The following is a 12,393-nucleotide window of genomic DNA, read 5'->3' on the forward strand; positions in this document are numbered from 1 at the left end:
GTGAGAGGGATGGCGTGTTTCCTGTAGCAATGGAACCTACCTTTCCCATCAGTGAAAGCCACACTTCTCACGGTGTGACGAGATAGAAAGACTCGGCAGAGGACTTGTTTTTGTTTAAAACGGGGTCTTGACGTGTAGCCCATGCTGTCTTGGAACTTGGCATCTTCCTGTCTCCTCCTCTCCATCAATGGGTTACGGGTGCTTAGTGTTTATAAAAACCTCAGTGGCTTAAGAAAAAAAATTACCTCTCAAAAAAAAAAAAATTACCTCTCATAGACTCGAGAGATGGCTCAGTGTTAAAGAGTGCTTAGCAATCCTGAAGACTGGGGTTCAATCTTAATGCCCACTAACAAGCTTAACATTCCTCCAATGCCTGTAACTGCAGCTCAGAGAAATAACCTTTTCTGGCCTCCTCAAAGGCACAGGTGTGCACATCTGCACACACGTGTGTGCACACACTCAGACGCCTACACACAGACACAAATGAATAAAATAAATCTAGAAGAAGACGGAAAAGGAGAAGACGTAGAAAGAACGACCTCCTAGTGGCCCCTGGCATGCTTTCATCGTTTTACTTTTGGTTTTTTAACTCATTTTTATGAACCCTCAGGCCCTAGGTGGTATGTAAAGGCTAAAACCACACCACCGAAAGATATCTCAAGTTTCTTGGGAAATATTCCCATTTGGAACTTCAGCTGTCAAGAAATGGCAAGTTGAGTGAGTGCCTAGTACTATTTAAATCAATGTAGTTTCATGCACCTCATTATAAAGGGAACAGCCCAAGTTACTAAGTTTAATTTTGGTTTAAAAAAATTGAAACTATATTTATCAGGCTGAAACATGAAAAAGTTCCAGTCAACTTTTTTTGGGTTCAAATAACTTTCCTTCATCATCTGTCACTCCGTCAGTTAAATTCTGGGGATAAATTTGCATCGACGTTCAGGCAGTCTATGATTCTAGTTCCTCGGGAATATTTCATCTTGGTGGAGACCAGCAGATTGGTCAATTTTAACTGAATCTCTCCTTCACGTTGCAGGAGGAGGAACTAGTACATGGTGGAGGTCATGAATAAGTCTCAGATGACAATAGCTTCATGAGGAGAAGGGGAATGGTCCAAACATTTTTCTGCTTCTAGGACCAATACAGTTTCTTCCTTTCCTCGCCTAGGTTTTCTGCTTCTGGGACCAATACAGTTTCTTCCTCTCCTTGCCTAGGTCTCAGTTGTGAATCAGAGAGAGAACAGCTAATGGGAGCAAACAGTATGTCTGTAGACAGATTTTTCTTTGGGACACTAGCTCACAAATAATGACAGGGAAACTTATTAATTATGAAAGCTTGGCCTTTGCTTAGGTTTTTCTTCCCAATTAGCTCTTATAATTTAATTAACCCATAATTTTTAATCTATGTTTCCCTCATGGCTCGGTTACCTCTGATCTGTACTGTATATCTGTAACATGAGGGGGGGGGGGCTTGCTTGTTTGGATTTCTGTCCTGCCCTTTACCCCAGAACTATTTAGCCCCAAAGAAAATCACACAAAGATCTCTATAAGTTATAAAGCTGATTGGCCCATTAGCTCTAGCCTTTCACTGGCTAACTCTCACATCTTGATTAACCCATTTTTCTGATCTATGTTAGCCATGTGGCTCAGTACCTTTTTTCAGTGGGGCAGTTCACATCCTGCTGCTTTGGTGGTCTGTGCAGGAGTGGGAGGAATCAACTTCCTCCTTCCCAGAATTCTCCTGTTCTCATTATATCACTTCTACTTCCTGTCTGGTTTTCCTGCCTATTTTTCCTGCTGGCCAATCAGCATTTATTTATAATATGATTGACAGAATACAGACAATTCTCCCACACCATATATCCTACTTCTTTAACCCACTGGCATCTCTCTGCATCTCTTTTTCCCAGAGTCCTCTCTGTCCCTGGAAATCCCACCTACCCTCTTCCTGCCTAGCTACTGGCCATTCAGCTCCTTATTAAAACAGTCACAGCAATATACTGTCACATGGTGTCCAAACATATGTATCCCATGTTTGGACATCCCATATGTATCCCACAGCATATGTCTGTGCTTTAATCAACTTTGTCACCACAGAAAACTAAGTCCCAGGCCTCTCAAGTCAGGATTCAAGGTCAGCCATAAACCGACACCAGCTGATCTCAGCAGGTGCAGAAAGCTTTGTGTTTGGAGTACACAGAGGTGTGGAGAAAACCAGCTCAGAGAACTGAAGCAGAAATTGGCCTAAGACAGGATTCTACCTCAGACCAGGCTGGACCAGATTTATGCTGTTCTCAGTTATTTCATGCCTGCAGGCAAAGCAGGCACTGTGCACAGCAGTGCCAGAGGTTGTCCCCAGGTCCTACCTGAGGGACCCTGAGAGTGGGTCTCCTGGTCACTGTTCTCTAGCCCTCGTCAGAAACTGGGGCTTGCATTCGTTTGGTTTAGTAGGGCCCAGACTGACCTGGAACTTTTGATCTTGCTGCCTCCCAAATTAGAAACTATATATATCAGAAAGAGAAAAGCAGAGCTTGATTGGTAAAATGTTTGTCTTACAAGTCTAAAGACCTGAGTTGGAGCCCCAGAATCCCTAAGGCTCACTGGCCAACCAGTAAAGCTCCTTGTCAAATTCCAGGTGAGTGAAAGACATCAAAAAAATTAAAGAGGAAAGTAGTAGAGGAGCAACACCTGAGGTTGTCACACACCTGAGGTTGTCACACACCTGAGGTTGTACACACACCTGAGGTTGTCACACACCTGAGGTTGTACACACACCTGAGGTTGTCACACACCTGAGGTTGTCACACACCTGAGGTTGTACACACACCTGAGGTTGTCACACACCTGAGGTTGTACACACACCTGAGGTTGTCACACACCTGAGGTTGTAGACACACACACACAGAGAATTGGCCATGAAGAAAGACTTTTGGCATGGGTTAGGATACATGATAAAATAAAGAGGACCAAAGGAAGCTTCTACGGCCTTCAGGTCAAGAAGGTTCTTGCAAATTCATTTTGCTAACTGCCCCTCAATCACAGTGTTTTCCACGGGTAACAGAATAGCTGTTTCAAATGGAAGGAAAGAAGCTGTGTGGTGAGATCCACCAGCAATCCAAACACTCAAGATGCTGAGGCAGAGGGACCAGCAGTTCCAGACAAGCTCAAGCCACTTAGCAAGACTCCATCTAAAAAAAATAAATAAATAAAATAAATGGGCAGAGAAAGAAAGGCAGAAATTCGGTGTACTCCCTCATAACTCTGACAGGTCTTCGTGAGAAAATCGTAAACAGACACAAGAGGCAGAAGGCATGGCCGTGATGTCATTAAAGAGCCACAGTAGGTATAAAGGCACGGTAAATAACTACCAAATCCTTTTATTGCAAACCCCAGACAAAAAGAGTGGTTTCCTCTCAAAGTAACCAAGAGCGCTTCCTCCTTGGCAATCGTCCTGTTAGGACTGGGAAGACATTACTAGCAAATAGCCCAGCTTGGCCACACACACAAAAAAATAATAAAATAATGGTTTGATTCTGTTAACATGGAGAAGTGTCATTACCTTTCAGGTTTTGTCATAGATTGTCATGGAATGACTGCTACTGCTTTTCACCATGTTCTAATTGGATATTAGCTCATTTATGGGACAGAGTTAGGAAGAGGCTTTGCCCAGGTGACTTGTAACAAAATGAAATAAGCAGATGTTACGCGTTCTAAAATTACTGCCAGGTTTTTATGAGCTGTTAGAGGCCGAGGCGCTCTGAAAATCCTGCTTGAATTGCAGTCTAGCTGTGAATAGAACAATCCAATCGCTCCGCTCAGGCAGACAGTGCCAAATGCTAGAAGTTTCTTTTTTTAAACACTTAGTCACCCCAGACCAGCAGAGATGGCTCAGTGGGTAAAGTGCTTGCTGCACAGGTGTGGAGACCTGAGTTCAGATCCCCAGAGCCCACAGAAGGTCAGATGCAAGGATGTCCATCTGGAACCTTGTGCTCTGAATGCAAGGTGTGCTCCATGGAGAGAGGAGAGTCCTGCGGGTGCAGGGTGGACCGTGGAGACAGGAGAATCCTGTGGTTATCAGAACAGGTGAAGGATGGGCCATGGAGACAGGAGAGTCCTGTGGGCATCAGGACGGGTGCAGGATGGGCCGTGGAGACAGGAGAAGCCTGCGGTTATCAGGACAGGTGCAAAATGGGCCGTGGAGACAGGAGAAGCCTACAATTATCAGGACAGGTGCAGGATGGGTTGTGGAGATAGGAGAATCCTGCGGTTATCAGAACAGGTGAAGGATGGGCCATGGAGACAGGAGAGTCCTGTAGTTATCAGGATGGGTGCAAAATGGGCTGTGGAGACAGGAGAGTTCAGTGGTCATCAGGATGGGTGCAGGATGGGCCGTGGAGACAGGAGAGTCCTGTGGTTATCAGGACAGGTAGCCTGTGCAGTAGAGTAGCGAATGAAAGTTGTATCTCAAACAAGGCAGAAGGCAGACTGGTTGATCTGCCCCTGAGGGTGCTATGGTTAGAAGCTGCTATGTCCCCTACAGGCTCACTTTCAGTACTTAGTTTCCAGCTAAGGGCACTGTTTGGGGAGGCTGGGGAACCAAAAGGGGCCTGGCTGTTAGGCAAGGGTCCCTGGGGTGGAGCTGATAGCCAGGCTAGTCTCTGCTTCCTGGTCCGCCATAACATCACCAGCTATCTCCTGCTCCAGCTCTGCTCACAGGGGTGGGGCAGTCTGCCCACCTTCCTCACCCTGACGGTGCACCATCTGCCAGGAGTTTCAACAAGATGCTGTCATCCACCACGTCCACACTCGAGAGTCATGTGACCAACTTACAAAAAAAAAAATCTCATGATGTCTTAAGTAAGTCCGCAGTTCCGTGTTGGGCTGTACACACCTGCTTGTGAGCCAGAAACATAAACCCTTCCTTTCCTCCCTTAGTTCAGCTGTGTCCGGTGTTTTACAGTGCTGGGAAAGCAATACAGAGGGCGAATGCCTGTCCCTCTGGACCAGGTGCAATTACAGCTGCCCTGCTCCACACCTCAGGGTGCTTCCTCCTGCCCTGACCCTGACCTAACCACTGCAAGTGTCTTCAGAAGCAAAGGACAGAGCAGGCCTTCCCCTGGGTCGCAGCAGGAAAAGATACGCTGAGACTGGAGACACTCACCGAATGAGCACTGCAAGCAGTGGCCACCCAGGAACTCCAGGACGTCTCTGCCTTTGGACATGGCTTGGAGACGGCTGGAGAAGCCTAAGTGTCACTGAGGTGATGCACAGGCCCTCACACCTTGAGCCCACCCTGTCCACAGCCTGCTTTCTCTCCGGCTTGCTGGATGCAAAGGACCCAAGCACCTGCACCCTGCCACTGTGCCTCTATAGGCCACCCCATCCCCTCTGTCAGCCAGAAAGCCCATCTTACCTGTTTTTCTGTTGCTGTGATAAAAACACCATAGCCAAAAGTAACTTAGGAAAGAAGGGGTTAACAGAGGAATACAGTTGTAGCCCATTGAGAAGAAAATGCTTGGCAGGAACTCAAGGCAGGAACCTACAGGCAGGTACTGAGTGGGTACCACGGAAGGATGTTTCTTACTGGCTTGCACTTCATGGCCTTCTCAGTCTGCTGTTTTATACAACCCAGGACCACCTTCCTAGGGTGGCACCGCCCACAGTGGACAGAGCCCTCCCACATCAGAAAACGCCTCAATCTCAATTCTCTCAACTGTAGTTCCCTCTCCCCGGGGATGTCTAGCTCTCTGCCAAGCTGACCGAAAACAGTCACCATGGAGCTGAAAATGTCTCTTCACTGAATGTTTAGGCAGCCCTGGCGGCATGTTCTAAGAGAAGCAACCGTTCGTGCTCTGCCCGCCAGCAGCCTTACCAACTCAAGCAGAACGAACGCTCGGAAAGAGCCTCTGTTCTTCTCGAAAGGCACCAGCAGTGATGCTTGATTGTTCAGGGTTACAACCAAACAAACGAGGCAAGGAATTTCGAGGCACATAAGAACAGTTGCACACACCCGTGGCAGTGATGACAACTGCACACATCCATGGCAGTGACGACGTTGCACACGTCCGTAGCAGTGACGACGTTGCACACGTCCGTGGCAGTGGTGACGTTGCACACGTCCGTGGCAGTGACACATCTGTGGCAGTGGCGACATTGCACACATCCGTGGCAGTGACACATCCGTGGCAGTGACACATCCGTGGCAGTGACACGTCCGTGGCAGTGACACGTCCGTGGCAGTGACACGTCTGTGGCAGTGACGACGTTCGTTGCACACGTCCGTGGCAGTGGCGACGTTCGTTGCACACGTCCGTGGCAGTGACACATCTGTGGCAGTGGCGACGTTGCACACATCCGTGGCAGTGACACATCCGTGGCAGTGACACGTCCGTGGCAGTGACACATCTGTGGCAGTGGCGACGTTGCACACATCCGTGGCAGTGACACATCCGTGGCAGTGACACATCCGTGGCAGTGACACGTCCGTGGCAGTGACGACGTTGCACACGTCCGTGGCAGTGACGACGTTGCACACATCCGTGGCAGTGACTACGTTGCACACGTCCGTGGCAGCGACAACGACAGCTGCTTTCTGCCCCAGCAGAAAAGCTTACTTTCTGTTTATTTGTTCCACTTCTAGAGGAACATCAGAGCACACTGCCATCACTGGATGTTGAACGCTAAGTATGGTGAGAGGAAAAGGATGCAGAAGACAATGTAAAAATGTTCTAGATCGCCACTCACACTGGGGTGCAGATACTCAAACACAGGGAATGTCGCCAGCGCTAAGTTGTGAGTGGGTTCTGACTGCTGGCTGGACTCCTCCTCACGGACTCCTCCTTACTCTTCAGGATTTGGCTGTCCTTTGCTTTCTCTTTCTCCGGGGTTAAAAATCCAGGACTTTGCAAGTGCTAGGCAAACACTGTACCCCTGACCTACACCCCAGCTCACGAATGACTCTATTTCTTGAGCTTCCACTGGCGCTGACCTGATTTGCGGTCCCGAAGCCCTTCTGAACCCAGTGTTTGGGGTTTCTATGAAGCCTTTTTTTTTTTTTTTACGTGGGTGTGATTGATGGCATGTTGACTGTTGCCACTCAACTCCACCTGCAGTGTTCACGCTCCCCACATATCAAGGGGAAAGTCCCAGTCCTCCGAGGGTCCCGCCTTGGTCTTCCCAGGGCCAGACTCTACTCCTGAAACTACGCCGGGGCTACCAGCTACCAAGAGGCTCACTGGCATGCAAGGGATCCTCATTTCACACCAGAGATTCCAGGGCCTTAAGGGGAAGACCGAGTAGGTCTCCCAAAGTCACAGGGAGAGTTTTCTCTTCCCAGGACGTGGCATGCACACAAGGTAATAGATACACACACATTATGTTTTAGTGGATCAAACAATTTATACCAAGTCTCTGAGACTCCTTCTAGTTCCATGTGTTCATGGTATTTTGGTTTGGGTCATTTGTTTGTTTGGGATGTTTAACAGATCTCTCTCCAGGATAGTTGGGTTTGCAGCAAGTACGGAGTTCCCTGATAGCCAGTTTACACCTGACTCCCCTCTCTATGGACACCTGGGCCCACAGGGCTACATCTGTTACAATCTACGTTTGTAACAACTAGGGCACATCACTACACCCACACGCTGAGGGCACACAGGTCTGGCTCTTGGTACCACGTGCTCTACAGGCTTGACAAATGTGCTAACATGCGCCCACACTCACCATCATTCAGGATAGTTCCTCGTCAGCATCCTCCCCAAGCATCCTACTCCCCTCCTCCTCCCCAGCCACAGTATTCCAAGTGCAATTTCGTCTTTTCTGCTCTCTCCCTCATCTACAAGTCTTCATTCCTATACTTCTCTAGGTCTGTCTTGGTACCTAAACCCTGCTCTCATCCCTCCCTACCCTCAGAATGGCCTGACTTGGAGACATTTCATTTCTGTGAACCCTTTTAATTATTTTAATGAAGAAAGTAATGTCTGTGGATTGACTAGTAGACCTCACGCACAGTGTAGCTATTTCTGTTTTGAACAAGGGTGCTGGTTGACTCCTTCTCTGTCTCTTGAATAGATGAACTCTCAGAAAATGCCAGAAAATAGTCTCAAGAGGACTACTACCCACAGTTCATACTCCCAAGCTTTCTTCTGCTCGTCTTCTCTTTCCCTTTCAACCCTTCAAATATACCAATTATTTCAAAATCCTAGATTCTCTCAAAATGGATCCCCTCACCAGAGTATCCCAGGATGGCTAAAAGTCAGGGTGTGTAAAGCTTGCTGGGCATCCAGGGCAGTCTCGGAGGGAGCAAGCAAGTTCTTGGCACTTGGCTTTATCATGTCTACCAAGAGACTCGGCTCATCTTTATGGTCACCATATTAGCACATTTTCTGGGTCAGGGAAAGGGTGGATCTCAGAGAGCCAATCCACCTGCCAACACTCTCTCACAAGTAGTTGTAAAATACTTGTGATTTGTAACAAAGCAAATCATCTGATAACACAGCAGAGGTTTAGAGAAAGACTGCTTCAAACTCCAACTGCCTCTCCCCAACTGCAACAGCCCGTCTATGTGGAGAGAGAGAGAGAGAGAGATTATGGTTGCCAAGGAAACGGGACAAGGGAGCAAGACAGAAACTTTGTCTCCTTTGGTTTCTGAAGACTCACAAAGTAAGCTGGGCTGTGTGTAGAGCTGGACATGACTATGGCAGATTTATCATTTGCTTGGTAAAATTGCTTTTAATTCAGTCGTCCTGAGGAGTACAATCCTCCCACCCTCTCAAAGTTAGGTCTGGAGCCTAGAGTTTTCCAAAGTCTGACAAATGACAGAGCTTTGAAATTCATTGTCTCTGATTAAATTCAACTGCAGGACAGATGGCCAAGTCTGAGTATGTGTCAGACAGGCAAAACACTTTGAGATTTGCGACAGGCCAGCCCAGGAATTAGCTGCTATGCTTTTGCATTTATTCATACGTCCATGCGCACCATGAATGCGGTTGTAAAACTTACTTGTGTTCGTATTTATTCAAAAACACTCCCAAACAAAGCAACTGCGCTCCTTGTGCCAGGCCAGATGCCCCTCTCTCAACCCCACTAACTGATAAGCCATTTTTCTCATGCTGTAGGAATTGTGTACACGTCATATACCCAGCCGCCCAGGACAACAGCAGGCACCTTCTGAACTCCTTAGCTTGGCCGGAACCCACAATTTGGTCCTCATTTCTTTTCTGGGAACGCGTCTATTGAGATATTTGCTTATTTTAATGAACAAACGTTTGTCTACAGGGAAAGAAAAAAAAACAGCCAGTGAACGGAGAACAAGCAACCACCGCTCATTCAGGGCTGTCACACACAGCAAGGGAGCAGGCCACTGTCACTGGCAGAAACTCAAAGGCTTTATTGTGGGGGAGGGGAGGCGGGGGTTGAATGGAGCCCATGGGCTTTGGGAGGCAGCAGGTGGGCCCACTTACGCCAGCGTCCTGTGGCGGCGATTGGTTAGGACAAACACTTGGCTTTCTGTGGTTTATCTGAAAGATGAAAACTTTGGATGCTGTCAGTTATTAATCAAGTTCTGGCCATCTGAGGCGGTGGTGTGTAGGCCAGAGAATAACCACGGGTGTAATTCCTCACGAGCACTCATCCTTGTTTTTTAAGATTCATCTCTAACTAGCCTGGGGTTTGCCAAGCGTGCGAGGCTGATGGCCCACAAGCCTCAGGGGTCCTCGTGTCTCGTCCACCTCCCCGGCATTGGCTAGCACATCCCGTCACCCCTTACCTGAGTACTGGGGACTGAACTCGCTTGCAGGGCAAACGCTTCACCCACTGAGCTGTCGCTCCAGCAGCATTCGAGGCTACTTTGTATGGGGGTTATTTGGCTTTCTGGACCGCCCCCCCCCCCCCCCCCCCCGCGCGCCTTGGGCCATGATCAGGCCGTACTCCATTTGCATACTCACTCGTTCCATAAACATTTTACAAATAAGAACGTAGGAACGGTGAGGACGCTGAGGCTCAGTAAGTTACCAAGTATACACATCAACCTTCTACGGGTTCCACTCCCAGTCTTTCTCCCCTGCAACCCTTATCTTCAGGCGTCCATCGCCAGGATTCTTTTGAGACATGGCCGAGACACCTTTCATTTGCTTCTTCATCCTCATGTCCACGCAGGCGCAGCAGCTGCTGACCTCCTCGACCATCTCACCAGGGCCAGTCTTCAGGACGCAATGGATCGTTCCCACAACTGGACTCAGCCCCATGGGTCATTCCCCTCCACATTTCTGGGCCTAGGGGACAGTCCAGAGAGCTTGCCGGGAAATTCAGTGCCCCCATTCCTTTGGACAAGTTCTATCATCCCTCCGAACCTGCTCTGTTTACAGGGTTGGGGTAATCACAGAGGCTACTCTCAAAGGTGAATTATGAGAGCGGAAGCAAAGAGTCCCATACCCACCAGCCAGAGCAAACACTAACTTTGAGATACATTCGTGTATTTCTCCTAACCAGAACACCACTGAGAACCTACTACAAGCCAGGCATGAACTGGTGCTTTTCTTATCCATTATATTGTGTGGTTTTGCTGTCTGTGACTGGTGGTCATGCTTACCTCAGGATGAAGGAACCAGCAGGGCAGTGATGGCGCATGCCTTTAATCCCAGCACTCGAGGGCAAGAGGCAGGCGATCTCTGTGAGTTCAAGGCCAGCCTGGTCTACAGAGTGAGTTCCAGAACAGCTAGAGCTCAGAAAACGCCCCCCAAAAGAAATGAAGGAACCAAGACTGAGACACAATTCTGCTGGTTTCTCAGTCTGTTGTGGCTCAGTGCCTGCCAAGCACATACCTAGCCGTATCCTTGGTTCATCACAGCACCCAGACACGATGTATCTACAGAGCTGCCATTTGCCATGGCTCAGCCTAGTCACTGTGGTAGGCAACCTGTGCTTATTGATTGTCAGTTCTCTTTCCCCGCTTACTGGAGAAATCAGCTAACGCAGCTGACTCACAGGAAAGGGCCTCTCTCCCTAGCCATTCAGTAAGTTCCTGAGACCTAGCTCTTACCAAGAGATTAAAGTTAAGTGTTCCAAATGAGCCATTAGGTGAACTATTACTAACCTAAGAAGAAGAGAACACTTGTTCAAGCATGCCTGTTCTCCCCTCAGCCCACTCTGACTCCTCAGAGAGCAGGCATGACGCTGTGAGATACATCTGCCATCCAGTGATCATGAGAACTAAGTCCCAAGCTCAGAAAACAGAGTAGAAAGAAGCAAGGCAGACTCTTGACAGCCTGCGGCGGTGACCATCGGGTACCCCCAGTTTCACTCCTGTGGGCAGATCGCTGCCATGCACCCAGATGTTGTTCAAACTCTGCATTCAAGCTGATTCTGCTGTCCGAGGGCAGAGAAAAATTAGTAAGATGAAATATCTTCATAACCTGTCCATGCGTTCCAGCAAAAAAAAAAAAAAAAAAAAAAAATCTGCCCAGTGCTAGAGACCTGGCTCAGTGTGTCAAGTGCTTGGGCCCGAGTTCCATCTCCAGACCCACTTCAAAAGCCAGGCATAGCAGTCTGTGCTTGTCATCTCAGAACTGGGGAGGAAGAGACAGGAAGAGCCCCCAGAGTTCACTAGGCAGCCCGCCTAGCCTAGTCAATGGCAGGCCAGTGAGAGACCATCTGAAAAAGCAAAGCGGATGTCACATGTGGATCAACACCACCCGAGGTTATCCTCTGACCTCCCAACACAAGCAGACACACGCACACTGCAAGCTTGCACTCCACGCACACAATTCGGGAAGTTCTGTCCATAGCAATTATTCTCTACTCTTCAAGCCTCACCCGACCTGTGCCAAGTTTCCTCCCTGTCATCTGCTGTCATACTTAGCCACTGGGTTTCCAATGGTCATACATACTGTACCTCTGGAATCTGAAGGCTCAGATGTTTGTTCCCCAAAGCTTGGCTGTACCCCAGCCTCACCCAGCATGGAACCAACTGAGCCTTCTGTCGACTCAAGGTCTCTGTTGGCACCTTGGTCAAAATCCAGCAGTCTTAATGGTATTGTCTCTGCTCATTCGAGTCCCAGAGTCCCAATTAGGTAGCGTTTAGTTTCTGGCCAGGGAAGACGGTGCCCAACACTGCTCTGCACACGGGGACAATCAGGGGCCCAGCGCAAGCGAGAGAAGAGCATCAGTGTGACATGAAGCCACTGTCAAGTGAGGGCAGGAGGCTTCATCTGGCTCCACACAAGACCAGCTGTCAACTCAGAAACAGCCAAGTGGGCCTGCAGATCCCACAAGGCTTTCTCTACCCCCTTATGGAGGATGAACACACTCTTCAAGCAGTCTCTAGATCAGCATAAGCAGACAGGGAGAACCAGGCCCCACCCCTTCCTGTAAGAGGGCTCTTACACAGTAGAACCTGTAG

The sequence above is a fragment of the Microtus oregoni genome, unplaced genomic scaffold (assembly GCF_018167655.1).
Source record: "Microtus oregoni isolate MIOR12 unplaced genomic scaffold, Mior012 000014F_ref0000157, whole genome shotgun sequence".
Classification (NCBI taxonomy): domain Eukaryota; kingdom Metazoa; phylum Chordata; class Mammalia; order Rodentia; family Cricetidae; genus Microtus; species Microtus oregoni.